The sequence below is a fragment of the Triticum aestivum genome, chromosome 6B, assembly GCF_018294505.1.
Source record: "Triticum aestivum cultivar Chinese Spring chromosome 6B, IWGSC CS RefSeq v2.1, whole genome shotgun sequence".
NCBI classification, from domain to species: domain Eukaryota; kingdom Viridiplantae; phylum Streptophyta; class Magnoliopsida; order Poales; family Poaceae; genus Triticum; species Triticum aestivum.
The window spans coordinates 7,560,149-7,571,786 of NC_057810.1; the positions used below are offsets into that span (position 1 = coordinate 7,560,149).

Genomic DNA, 11,638 nt, shown 5'->3' on the forward strand with positions numbered 1-11,638 from the left:
GCACATATCATTTTGGGAGTTTTCATGCGACTTTCCATTTAACCCACCATTTTGATGACCTAATTTGGTTCGTCGAGCGAGTCAGATCCAGCCTAACTTGCCCATAGATGCGGACATTAGCAGGCTTCCAAAGAAGCATAAAAGACGTGTTGGGAGTATACCTGGCCAAACCTCGGGCCGGGCCGGGCTTCGGGCCGGGCCTAGCCAAGCCCGACACAAAAAACCCAGGCCCGGGCCCGGCCCGGCCCAGCCATCGGGCCTGTGTTTCTGGGCCCGAGCCCGGCCCAAACACCTAAAAGCCCGTCAGGCTTCGGGCCGGCCCGGCCCGACCTTCAGTAAACTGAAAAAATGACGGGCCCGGGCCCGGCCCGGCCCGGCCTTCGGGCTCAAAAACTAGGCCCGAGCCCGGCCCGGGGGTAGCGTCGGGCCGGGCCGGGCTTCCCATGGCCAGGACTAGTTGGGAGGCACCACACCACCACACCGCATGCACCGCCATGGCTGAGAGGGAAGAGCAACCAAAGCCGGCTTGGAAGTAGCGAGTTTGGGCTGTCCTTATTAGTCCGTTGTCATATCAGCTCATAATTATTATTATTATTTTTATCTTGTCTGATTTGACAAAATGGCTGGAAAGGTGGAATTGAGGAGAGCTGTCGTGGGGAGTGCAACAAGAAACAACTCGGACCAAAATAATATAATAGTTTTTTTTAATACAATTGCACATCACCACACAAGTATATACACTCATCCTTATGAACACAAGCATGCACACGTTACCTCTACGAGCACCTCCAAGATACTAAACTGGCACAACATCTTATAATAGACAGTCATTACAAACACCTTGTAGTCAACTGGAACGTGTTCTCTAAACTTCCAGTGAACGAAGATCGCCAAAAAGTCTAAAATAAATTTAAAAAAATGCGAGCACTAGTGCAAAGTCTGGGATTTAAACGTCGATGGGATGGTTTCAAACGGAATAGCTATCAATGACATGGGACAGTTTACCTGCCACAATTTTGTATAACAATACGGCACAAAGTCTTGGACCGGGACTCTAGAGCAGTCGAGCAATTATATTATGGAATAAACTGCGGATGCCAACAGCTAGCAAGAGCGTAACGGCTTATTAGTTTAAGTCTCCGTGACATGGCAAATCAAGTGATATCTGACATAGTGCGTTTGAAAGGTTGACTTGTTTTTTGTTTCTATCTCCGGAAACAACCACATATTCTTTAGCTCGTCGATGAGAACTACAACACAACAACTTCGAATGGTAGAACTAGAAACTGAGATCATATATTAGGCCATCTCTAGTGGATCCCCTAAAATGTAGAATAGTAAATGGCCGAGTATTCTTTGGAGGAGTATTTTTACTTCTCTAAATTTTGATAGTTTCTACCGGAGTTGAAGATTGGCTTATGCATTTCATCGAACACTTGGTATGCGTCTTTGCGGTGAGCGACGACGATGGTAACAAGGCCGGTGCCGCTGTGGCCTATTCCACTCCTACTCAAATTTCTATGTGCAGCGTGAACCTTCGGCTCCGTCTCACATGCGCCCTCAGCACTAGCACGCATGCTCCGGCGGCAACATAATGGGGAAGGCGGAACCGTGGCGCGCGAAGTTGCGGTCTTTGGCCCCTAAGGAGTGCGTGGTGGTGCAGTACACCCGGACGGGGGAGCCGGTGGTGCTTTCACAGCGCGTGTTGGCGGTGTTCGTGCTGATGACCGTCACCGCCTTCAGCGATCAGTGCACGGACTACCAGGACAAGCTATTCTGCAACTATGATGGGCGCCAAGAGTTTGCCGGCCACAACTAGGCCACAACTGGGCCGCACTTTGGCCCAAGATCGGCAAGTAGGAGGTGTGGACGACTGCCATGTCGAGGCTCTCCGCGCTGTACCACGGAAAATCCTATTCGCTGCTCGCTGCGACAAATTGTCGCTGTTTTTCAGAAGCGAGCGAGCAAACGTTCGAGGTTGGGCCGGCCCGTTTTAACGTTGCACCGATACCGATTTTGGGAACCTTCCCTAATGTTCCGAGCCGGTTTTTTCTTGTTTTGGGAACCTTCTAGAAGGTTCCTGAACTGTTTTTTATTTTCATTTCTTTTTCCTTTTCTTTTTCTGTTTCGTCTTTCTTTTCTTTTTTGTCTATTGTTTCTTTTTATTTTTTTATTTTTTTCCTTTCTCAAAAATGTTCTCCTTTTCAAAAAATGTTCATATGTTAAAAAAATGTTCGATTTTCAAAATTTTGTTCGTGTTTTCTAATTTTGTTCCGGAGTTTCAGGAAATTGTTGTGTTTTAAATTTTTGGTCAGTAGTTTCAAAAAATGTTTTCTATTTCAAGAAAAATTCACATATTCAAAAGATGTTCACTTTTTGGAAAAATTGTTCACGTTTGAATTTTTCTGGGAGTTTCAAAAATGTTCAGTTTTTCAAAAACAATGGAATTTCAAAAAATGTCCCCGTATTCAAATTTTTCATAGATCCAAAAAATTCGTGCTTTTGAATTTGTTCGGACTTTCAAAAAATATGTTCCCATTTCATGATTACATATTTTGGCCAGAACTTGAAAATGTTCAGGTTTCAGAAAATGTTCAATAATATTAAAAAATGTTTGCAATTTCTAATTATTCAGAAATTCATAAAAGGTTCCATTTTAAAGTTTTTGTTCATAAATTCGAAACATGTTCGCGGTTTCAAATTTTTGTTCCAATTTATCATGACATGTTTCCACTTTTCAAATATTTTTTGTTGAAAAAATAAAAAAAAAATGTTCGCGGCTTCAACATTTGTTCAGAATTTCATAATTTGTTCTCAAATTCAAAAAAATGTTTATGGTTTTCAGGAAAAAATAATTTCGTTCCATTTTTCTGCTTTTTCAATTTTTTATGTATTAAAAAATTCCTGTTGCCTCTTTTTTCTTCAGGAATTCAATAAATGTTGGCACTTTCTTGAAACTATGGATTAAAAAAACATTCAACCTTGTAACTAATTCAATTTCGCTACAATAACTACTTTCGATTCGCTACAGTATATACCATTCCGGTTCCAGATCTATGGTTAGTTCTTTAAATGATGTAATGCTTTATTGGCAGCAGTACTCGTTAGCCCGAGTGGCCAGTAGTGCTTGATAGTATGCAGGTCTCTGGTTTGATTCCTGGGTCGCGCGCGTTTCCTTTTTCGTGCTATATTTTTCGTCCCGCGGTAGAACTCAATGGGCCGGCCCAGTCAGGTTCCTCTCTGTGCGCCAGGCCGCCAATTTGACGCGAAGCGCGTCAAATAGGGGCTCCCCTATACCACCTCATCGCCCTGACCCAGATTGTCCAGCTGCCCGACACATATGTCTAAGACTCACTATCCTTTTCTCATCTCAGTTTTTTTCACCTTCACGTTATGGTTTAGTACCACCTCGAATTGCTCTTGATGAAAGAAGCGTGTGAAAATACTATAAAGGCAGCTGCTACCGATCAATTTGCCTAAACCTGGCTGTACCAAAACATGTCGCATAAGCAGGTTTGCCTAAACTCTGGTTCTGTTCGGTTAGAACCGTTGATCCAACTGAATTTTTGGTTCAAATAAAATTAGTTCTCTAATTTTATAGAAACAAATCTTTTTGTATTTTTATGAAACCTTTGTGAACCCAAAAATATAATAGATCGCATGTATTGGACAAAACAAATCACGAATTTGATCAAAGTTCAGAAATGAAAAAAAACATTCACTTGTTTGAAAAAATCCCATGGATTCAAAAACTATATTTCACGTATTTGAAAGAAGTTCATGAATTGACGGAAATGTTCCCAAATTTAAGCAATGAACAAGAAAAGAGAAAAAGAAGAAGAAATAAGGAAAATGAAAACAGTTAAGATTGAAGAAAAATAGGGCAAACAAAACAAAAAAAATAGACTGAGAAGATGCACAAGAAGAAGAACAAAAGAAGTAACTGGGCACAAGAAGTGGATCGTCACGGTTGGTTATAGATCAATCCTACCTCACGCACATATTTTTTGAAGGTAAAAAAAGAAAAGAAAAATAAATGGGCTAGGCCCACGACGGAGGTAAAAAAATAAAATGTAAAAACTGATGCAAAACCTGTCCTACCACAAAAAACACAAATAGAATCCAGGAAGGATGGAAAATTGGAAGAAAAAGAAGTATTACTAAACATATTAGGTGAGACAGCTGAGCTATTTGTTCTGTTCAAAGTAAACAGAGTGGTCTGAGTTTGAATCCCACCACACTCTACATTTCTTGATGGTTGAAAAATAAATGAAGGTGGGCTGAGCCAATAATGAGGGTGCGTGTGCACCAGTTTCAAAAAAATAAAAATGGGCTGAGACCATGATGCGGGGGTGTATGCACCGGTTTGTGTACGTCTATGTACAGTTTGGACGTGTCACATATGGAGGTGGGTATACCTTATGATCAAATAACCATACTGCCCTTATACTGTTTGTGAGGAGGGATGTACAGAAGCAACGCTCTATATTGTTTCCAATGGTGTCGTTATCCATCAAGTCGTGACTGAGACAAATCGTCGTTCCGGTCAGTCGGCAATGAAACATATGATCAGTTCACATTTTGTCATTTCTACAAAACATTCTGCACATTTTGTGTCTTATGTATTGGACTGCAATGTTGTATTTTTTTTTGCATCTAGAGGTATAAGTCAACAAAGCTTTGTTTGGACCTGAAGAGTATGTTCGAAAGTCATTGTACTTATGTTTTTCTATTAAATTTGGGAACATCCTTGAATTGTTTAGCTAGTCGATAAGAACTACTACATCAAAACAACTTTGAGTGGTTGTTCGGTAGAGAAACATGCATACTGACGGCACCATTTTATATATTATGACATCAAAATATTCATAATAAATTTTTAAAACAAGTAATTAGACATGCTATGATTGATGAAGTATCGTGGAGAAAATCAATCAAAATACATATTAATTTCGGAGCTTTCATGCGACTTTTCATTTAACCCACCATTTTGAAAACCTGATCTGATTCGTCGAGCGAGTCAGATCTAGCCTAACTTGGCAAGAGATGCGGACCCTGGCAGGCTTCCGAAGAAGCACAAAAGATATGTCGCGAGGCATCGCACCACCACACCGCACAGCCATGGCTGTAGGGAGGAGCAACTAAAGTCGGCTTGGAAGTAACGAGTTTGGGCTATCCGGATTAGGCCGATGTCATTGCAGATCATAATCATTTTTTTTTCATCTCATGTGATTTGAAAAAATGGCTGGCAAGGACAGAATGGAGGAAGTGTTGTCATGGGGAGTGGAACAAGCAACAGCTTGGACCAAAATAACAGAATAGTTTCTTTTAATACAATCGCACATCCTCACATAATCATATACACTGATTCTTATGAACACATGCATGGACACGTTACCTCTACGAGCATCTCGAAGATACTGAAGTGGCACAACATCTTAGGATAGACAGTTATCAGAGACACCTTGTAGTCGACGGGAAATCCTGCTCTAGACTTTCAGTGAGCGAATATTGTGGAAAATTCTGAAATAAGTCTAGAAAAGTGCGAGCACTAGTGCCAAGTTTAGGACTTAAACTCTGATGGGCCCATTTTGAACAGAATAGTTATTAATGAAATTGGACAGGTTACTTGCCACAATTTTGTATAACACGACGACACAAAAGCTTGGACGAGAAGTTGACCATTTATATTATTGAATAAATTGTGGATGCCAACAGCTCGCAACAGCCTAACGGCTGATTAGTGCATTGAAAGGTTGACTTGCGTTTTTTCCATGTCCTAAAAAATCCACGGATTCTTTAGCTGGTCGATGAGTACTACGGCACAACAACTTTGAGTAGTTGTTCGCTGACAAACTGAGATCATATAGTGGAATATCTCTAGCCGATCACCTAAAATTTAGCATAAAAAATGGCCGAGTATTCTTTAGAGGAGTATTTTTCCTTCTCTAAATTTTGTTCGTTTCTAGCCGATCCCCAAAATTTAGCGGAGTTTGCATTTGGCTCATGTATTTCGTCGAACACTTGGTATGCCTCTCTACGGTGAGCGGCGACGATGGTGACAACACCGGTGCTGCTGCGGCCTCTCCCACTCCTCCTACTCCAACTCCTACGTGGAGAGTGAACCTTCAGCACAGTCCCAGATGCGGATTTTTTTGAAACTATGATGATTTTTATAGCAAATTCAGAAACTATACACCCTAATGCAGAAAAATCAAAAGTATCACCCCGTCGGCCTCCTGTTGGCTGAAGAGGGACTTTTCAGCCTACCGTTGGCCGAAAAAGAGGGACTTTTCGGCCAACCGTTGGCCAAAAAGGACTTTTTGGCCAACCGTTGCCCAGTAAGTACTTTTCGACCAACAGTTGGCCAAAGAGTCCCACTTCGGCCAACATGTGCTCTACTGTTTTAGAAAATTCATATCAATTAGGATTTTTAGTATTTTAATTTGATTCTTTTTGCATTAGATTAGAAATTTTATGAAGTTTCTGTAGATATCAAGTTTGACTAGATTTGAAAGTTTGAAGAATTTGCTCAAATCACTAGATTGCCTATAATTTGAGCTAGGAGTATTTTTCCAGATGATTCTTTTTGCTACTGGTTCTTTGTGAATTTGTTTATTAGTAGTAATTAATTGGCGAATTTTATAGTTATTTAAAATTAGGTTTTTATGAAAATAGTTCTGTTTTAGTGTTTTATAGGTTTTATGCTATTTCTTTTAATTTTAATTTCTTTATATTTTTTCTTTAGTTTTTTTTTGACATATTCTTTTTCTTTCTGTTTAGTTATCAGTAGCTATTTTATTTGTAGTATTTTTTTGTATTTTATTACTTTTATCCTACTAGAAAACTTGTTTTGAGCTTCATAGGAGTTTATATTTAAAACTGCCTTGTAAATCCTGTACAACCATTGCCGTTTTATACATGAAAAAATACTTTTCCGCAATCTTTTTCCCTCCATTTTCTTTCCCGCCATTTTCTTTGCCGCCATTTTCCCCGCCATTTTCTTTCCCGCCATTCTCTCCCGCCACACTAAGGAGTGCTGCATCGACGGAGGATGACGATGATGCCTTCATGTGGAGTGTGAAACCCTGTGTGAGAGAAGGCATAAGTGTGAAACATTGTCCGATGATGATGACGAAGCTGCAAACACTTATGACTTCTCTCAGACAGTGTTTCACACTCCTCTAGCAGCACCGACGCAGGAGACACAGACCGTGTCAGACGATGTTATCTACGATCGTGGACACAATGAGGCTTGTTTTATAAGTTGAGAAGTGAAGATGGCGAGAAAGAAGATGGCGGGAGAGAATCGTGGGAAAGAAAATGTCGGGAAATAAAATGGCAGGAGAAAATTGAGGGAGAGAATGGCGGCAACTAAAATGACGTGAAAGAAAATTGCAGCAAAGAATGGCGGGAGAGAATGGCAGGAGAAAATGGCGGCAAAGTATGGCGGCAAAGAAAATAGCGGGAGAAAATGGAGGGAAAGAACGGCGGGAAAGAAAATGGAGGATAAAAGAAATAAAATACAAAAAATACTACAAATAAAATATCTACTGATAACTTAACAGAAACTAAAATAATATGTCAAAAAAATAAAGAAAACAATTTAAAACAACTAAAATTAAAAGAAATAGCAGAAAACCTATAAAACACTAAAACAGAACTGTTTTCGTAAAAACCTAATTTTGTATAATCCTAAAATTCACCAATTAATTACTACTGATAAACAAAGTCACAAAGAACCATTAGCAAAAAGAATCATCTAAAAAGAATACTCCTAGCTCAAATTATAGGCAATCTAGTGATTTGAGAAAATTCATGAAAATTCAAATTCACACTTTCATATCTAGTCAAACTTGATATCTAAAGAAACTTCATAAAATTTCTAATCTAATGCAAAAAGAATCAAATTAAAATACTAAAAATCCTATTTGATGTGAATTTTCTAAAAAGTAGAGCAGGTGTTGGCCGAAGAGGGACTCTTTGGCCAACGGTTGGCTAAAAAGTACTTTTTGGCCAACGATTGGCCGAAAAGTCCTTTTTTGCCAACGGTTGGCCGAGAAGTAATAGTCCCTTTTCGGCCAACGAGAGGCCAACGGGGTGATACTTTTGATTTTTCTCCATTAGGGTGTATAGTTTCCGAATTTGCTATAAAAATCATCATAGTTTCAAAAAAAAAATCCTCAGATGCATCCTCGCCACCAGCATGCGTGCTTCGACGGAGAAGGCGGAGCCGTCGCGCGTGAAGCTGCGGTCGGTGGTCCATGAGGAGTGCGTGGTGGTGCGGTAGATCCGGACGGAAGAAAATCCTGTACGACCAGGCCGTATGTGCCTACACTGGAGACCCACTTCTGCATCTGACACGTGTCATACCGAATTTCAAAGCAAGAACCATCGTTTCCAACTTGGAGCCACTCCGATTCCCACGTTCAGAAAAACATCTCGCCGGCGATGGCGCAGCTCCGGATCAATAAACACTAGTAGAAGGCCCGTGCGTTGCCACGGGCTTTTAAATATTTTTACCGTGTGCATATATAAACATAATGCATATCAAGTTTTACGTGTAAACATAATTGAAATCCATATCACACAAAATATTCTTCGATACAAAATGTAATTCGATAATGTATACATAGAAAGACACGCGATGCACAAAATAAAAAAGTGGTACAGAAACATAATACTCTTTATTGTGCACTATATTACACAAGGTAGATAGCACTCTACATGACTTTTATGCTTAAGACCAATCATCTCACGAAGCATTTCCATTGTTATTAACCATTAATTAAAGACAACAGATGGAGCATTTTGTTACCTTTAAACAAATATTTCAAGATGCTGCAACCAGAACCTTAATACATTATGGAATTTCCTAACAAATATTACATAGACCCAAATATACAGCACACCATCCAATAAAAAATCATTATAATACACACCATCTAACTTAAAAGTCTGGCATATGAAAATTTAGACCTCCGATAGAAAACGCTGAATTTCAGCAGGAAATATCAAATACATGCTTCCATGTCCGATGTATAAATATGTGTAATTCTCAATTGATGCACTTTTGAAATCTTCTAACTCACATAACACCATAATTGCAGTGATTGTGCAACATATTTTTTAGAAAGCATGCATAAGCCTTTGAGTATAAACACAACTTTTGATAGGGAGTCAATAACACCCCTAGGTAGCCAAGCCTTTGAGTATAAACAAAAATGATTTCTCAATCTTTCTTTTGCTTCATGGAGCTGTAATTATTGCTAACAGAAACCGAATAGAAATCACATGATAAAAAAGAAACAACGCAATAGGAGAAAATGAGGCATACTACGTGGCCATGTCGCTGACCTGGCCATCACAACCTCCGAGACCAAGGGGCGAGGAGGTGGCGGCATCAGCTCCAATGAACCTATGACACCAAAATGATTATGTTTGCCGTCCTCGATCGTCGGCATCATCGACTCAGTGGTCGATCCCCTTGTATCTTCTTCCCCATGGATCGGGATTGATTCGACATAGGATCAGAACAACAAACAAAATCGAAAGTCACAAAGAATTATAGCCTAGTAATCGACAACAAAAGAGTGTGAACGAGACTTTCAAATAGAAGGTACAAGTGAAGGAGTCATTTTGTGCTCAGTATATATGATGTAGTAATACATAATAACTTGTAGTGAGAAATTTTTTACACACATTCGCAAAGGCAGAAGAAATTTGATCCACACATACATACTAATCTAGCAATCATTTAAGGACAGAAGGAAAGCATATAAAAAATGTAAGGAGCGAACAAAAGCATCACGTGATATTACTGCTCAAGCATAATCAGAATATCAATAGAGCCTTCCTTCTAGTAATGCTCAGTTAGCCAAATTAAGAAATATCGGTAACACATGCATATCTATTAATGATATTAGTGAACAATGCAAAAAGCAAAGGATTCCATTTGTCGCAATTAGTACACACGACAACTACTTCATAAGTTCATATGACCAATCAGTTAGACCACATGGTTAAATTCATTCATAGATGAACAATAGATGAACAACTAACAAAAGTCAAGAAGGATCCTTACAAAAACAATGATTGGTCAGGAATTTGGAAGGAGGGAGGGTCTATTATTAACGCTAGTGAAGGCGCATGTCATGCCAACTCTACAAAGTTAATTCCATTTACAAAAATCACATCGGAAAAGTATTGTGCATTCATGTTCTAGTCTTAATATCCCTTAGGTAATCTTGTTTTCAGCTGAATAACGATCATGTCAAGCTAAACGAAGAGGACGCCGACAGGGCCACATTGTTCCCTGCCCACCACCGCCCACTTCCACACGCCACCATCCATGTTCACCGCCTGGATGCCGGCCCCAGCTCTCAAGCCCCTAGAACCGGTGCGCCCACGGGTCGCCGCGTTGGGTATGTACCCGCCGCCACCGCGTTGGACCTTCTCGTCCTACAATGCAATAGCCATTGCCTTAGTTGTCTACATCAGACATCTGAAATAAAACAAAAGTCAAATGCTACTAATTAGACGTAATACATCAAAATGTCAAACAGAGTCAACACTTTAATTATGCTTCATAGGATAAGAATCAAATATACATAGTTAAACCAAATACTTAACAAAGTGTCAACAACATTTCACAGATTTTTTCAGAATTTTTGAAGCACTAACCTGGCTTGGCTCAATGCCAATGTGGTTCAGCATATCAATGCATAGATGTAGGAATCATCCTTGTACTCTGCACAAACAAGGGAAAAACATGAGCTTTCATGTTTCCGTGTATTATAGTTGAGCAGAAGCGATACATGGACAGTAGTATGAATGTACAACAGTGGGAAAGTTGAGGTTCCCTGGGCTGAATGTCGATGAAAGGTGCCTCCCATTTGCCCTTGTAGTCCAGGTTCCTAATTATCTGACTACACAAATATCCCATGTCATAAGTTGCAATGCCAATGCACACTGCTGTTTGTCTACAATTTGACTATCTAATCTTACTCTAGCAGAAGTACCTTTTGCATCCATGGTCTCTTGCACCGGGGTACGTACCAAACTCCTAACTTCTTACAACTGATGATATTGTTAGGCGATGGAATTTGGAGTAACTTCTTGCTGACAACTAATGATATTGTTGGGCATTGAATTAATTGAACCACCCAAACTACTTTCAATCCTTTCTCGAAAGACAAATCAAGGAGACCACGAGATAGAAAAAGAGACAAACTTACCATTAAGATAGAGGACAAGTCAGGCAGTCTTGCACATGGTGTTGGTAGGCAGCACCGCCGTTGTCGGGACAGTTCGCGCGCGCCCCAAATCCATATCCTCCATTTTTGCAAGATTCTGTACACCACATCTTTCTTACTAAAGTGGGAGAAACCATAAATCGACTATCAATCATCATTAAGTGTAGAATATGGTCATTAAAATCATTGCACATCGCTTGCTTGATTCTCCTCTATTAAATTAGCATTCATCACGGTGCCTTCTAAAGACAAGGCATGACAGAAACACAAAGCACAGCCCAAGCACATTGGTTTATGTACCATACTCATTGTAAATAATTAGAAGCTTCTGTAAGATGTGACACTGTTTACATGTTTGGAGTGAATTGCATCCTCGTACAAAG

General features: G+C 39.8%; 1 long non-coding RNA gene across 1 annotated transcript; it reads right to left on the bottom strand.

Annotated features, from left to right (window-relative positions):
* Nucleotides 1-10,252: 10,252 nt before the first annotated feature.
* On the bottom strand, nucleotides 10,253-11,351 carry LOC123133081 (uncharacterized). Its single transcript, XR_006465156.1, has 4 exons — nucleotides 11,238-11,351; nucleotides 11,022-11,128; nucleotides 10,684-10,928; nucleotides 10,253-10,504 (listed from the first exon to the last, which is right to left on the bottom strand). It is a non-coding gene; the product is annotated as an uncharacterized lncRNA (long non-coding RNA).
* Nucleotides 11,352-11,638: the final 287 nt, after the last annotated feature.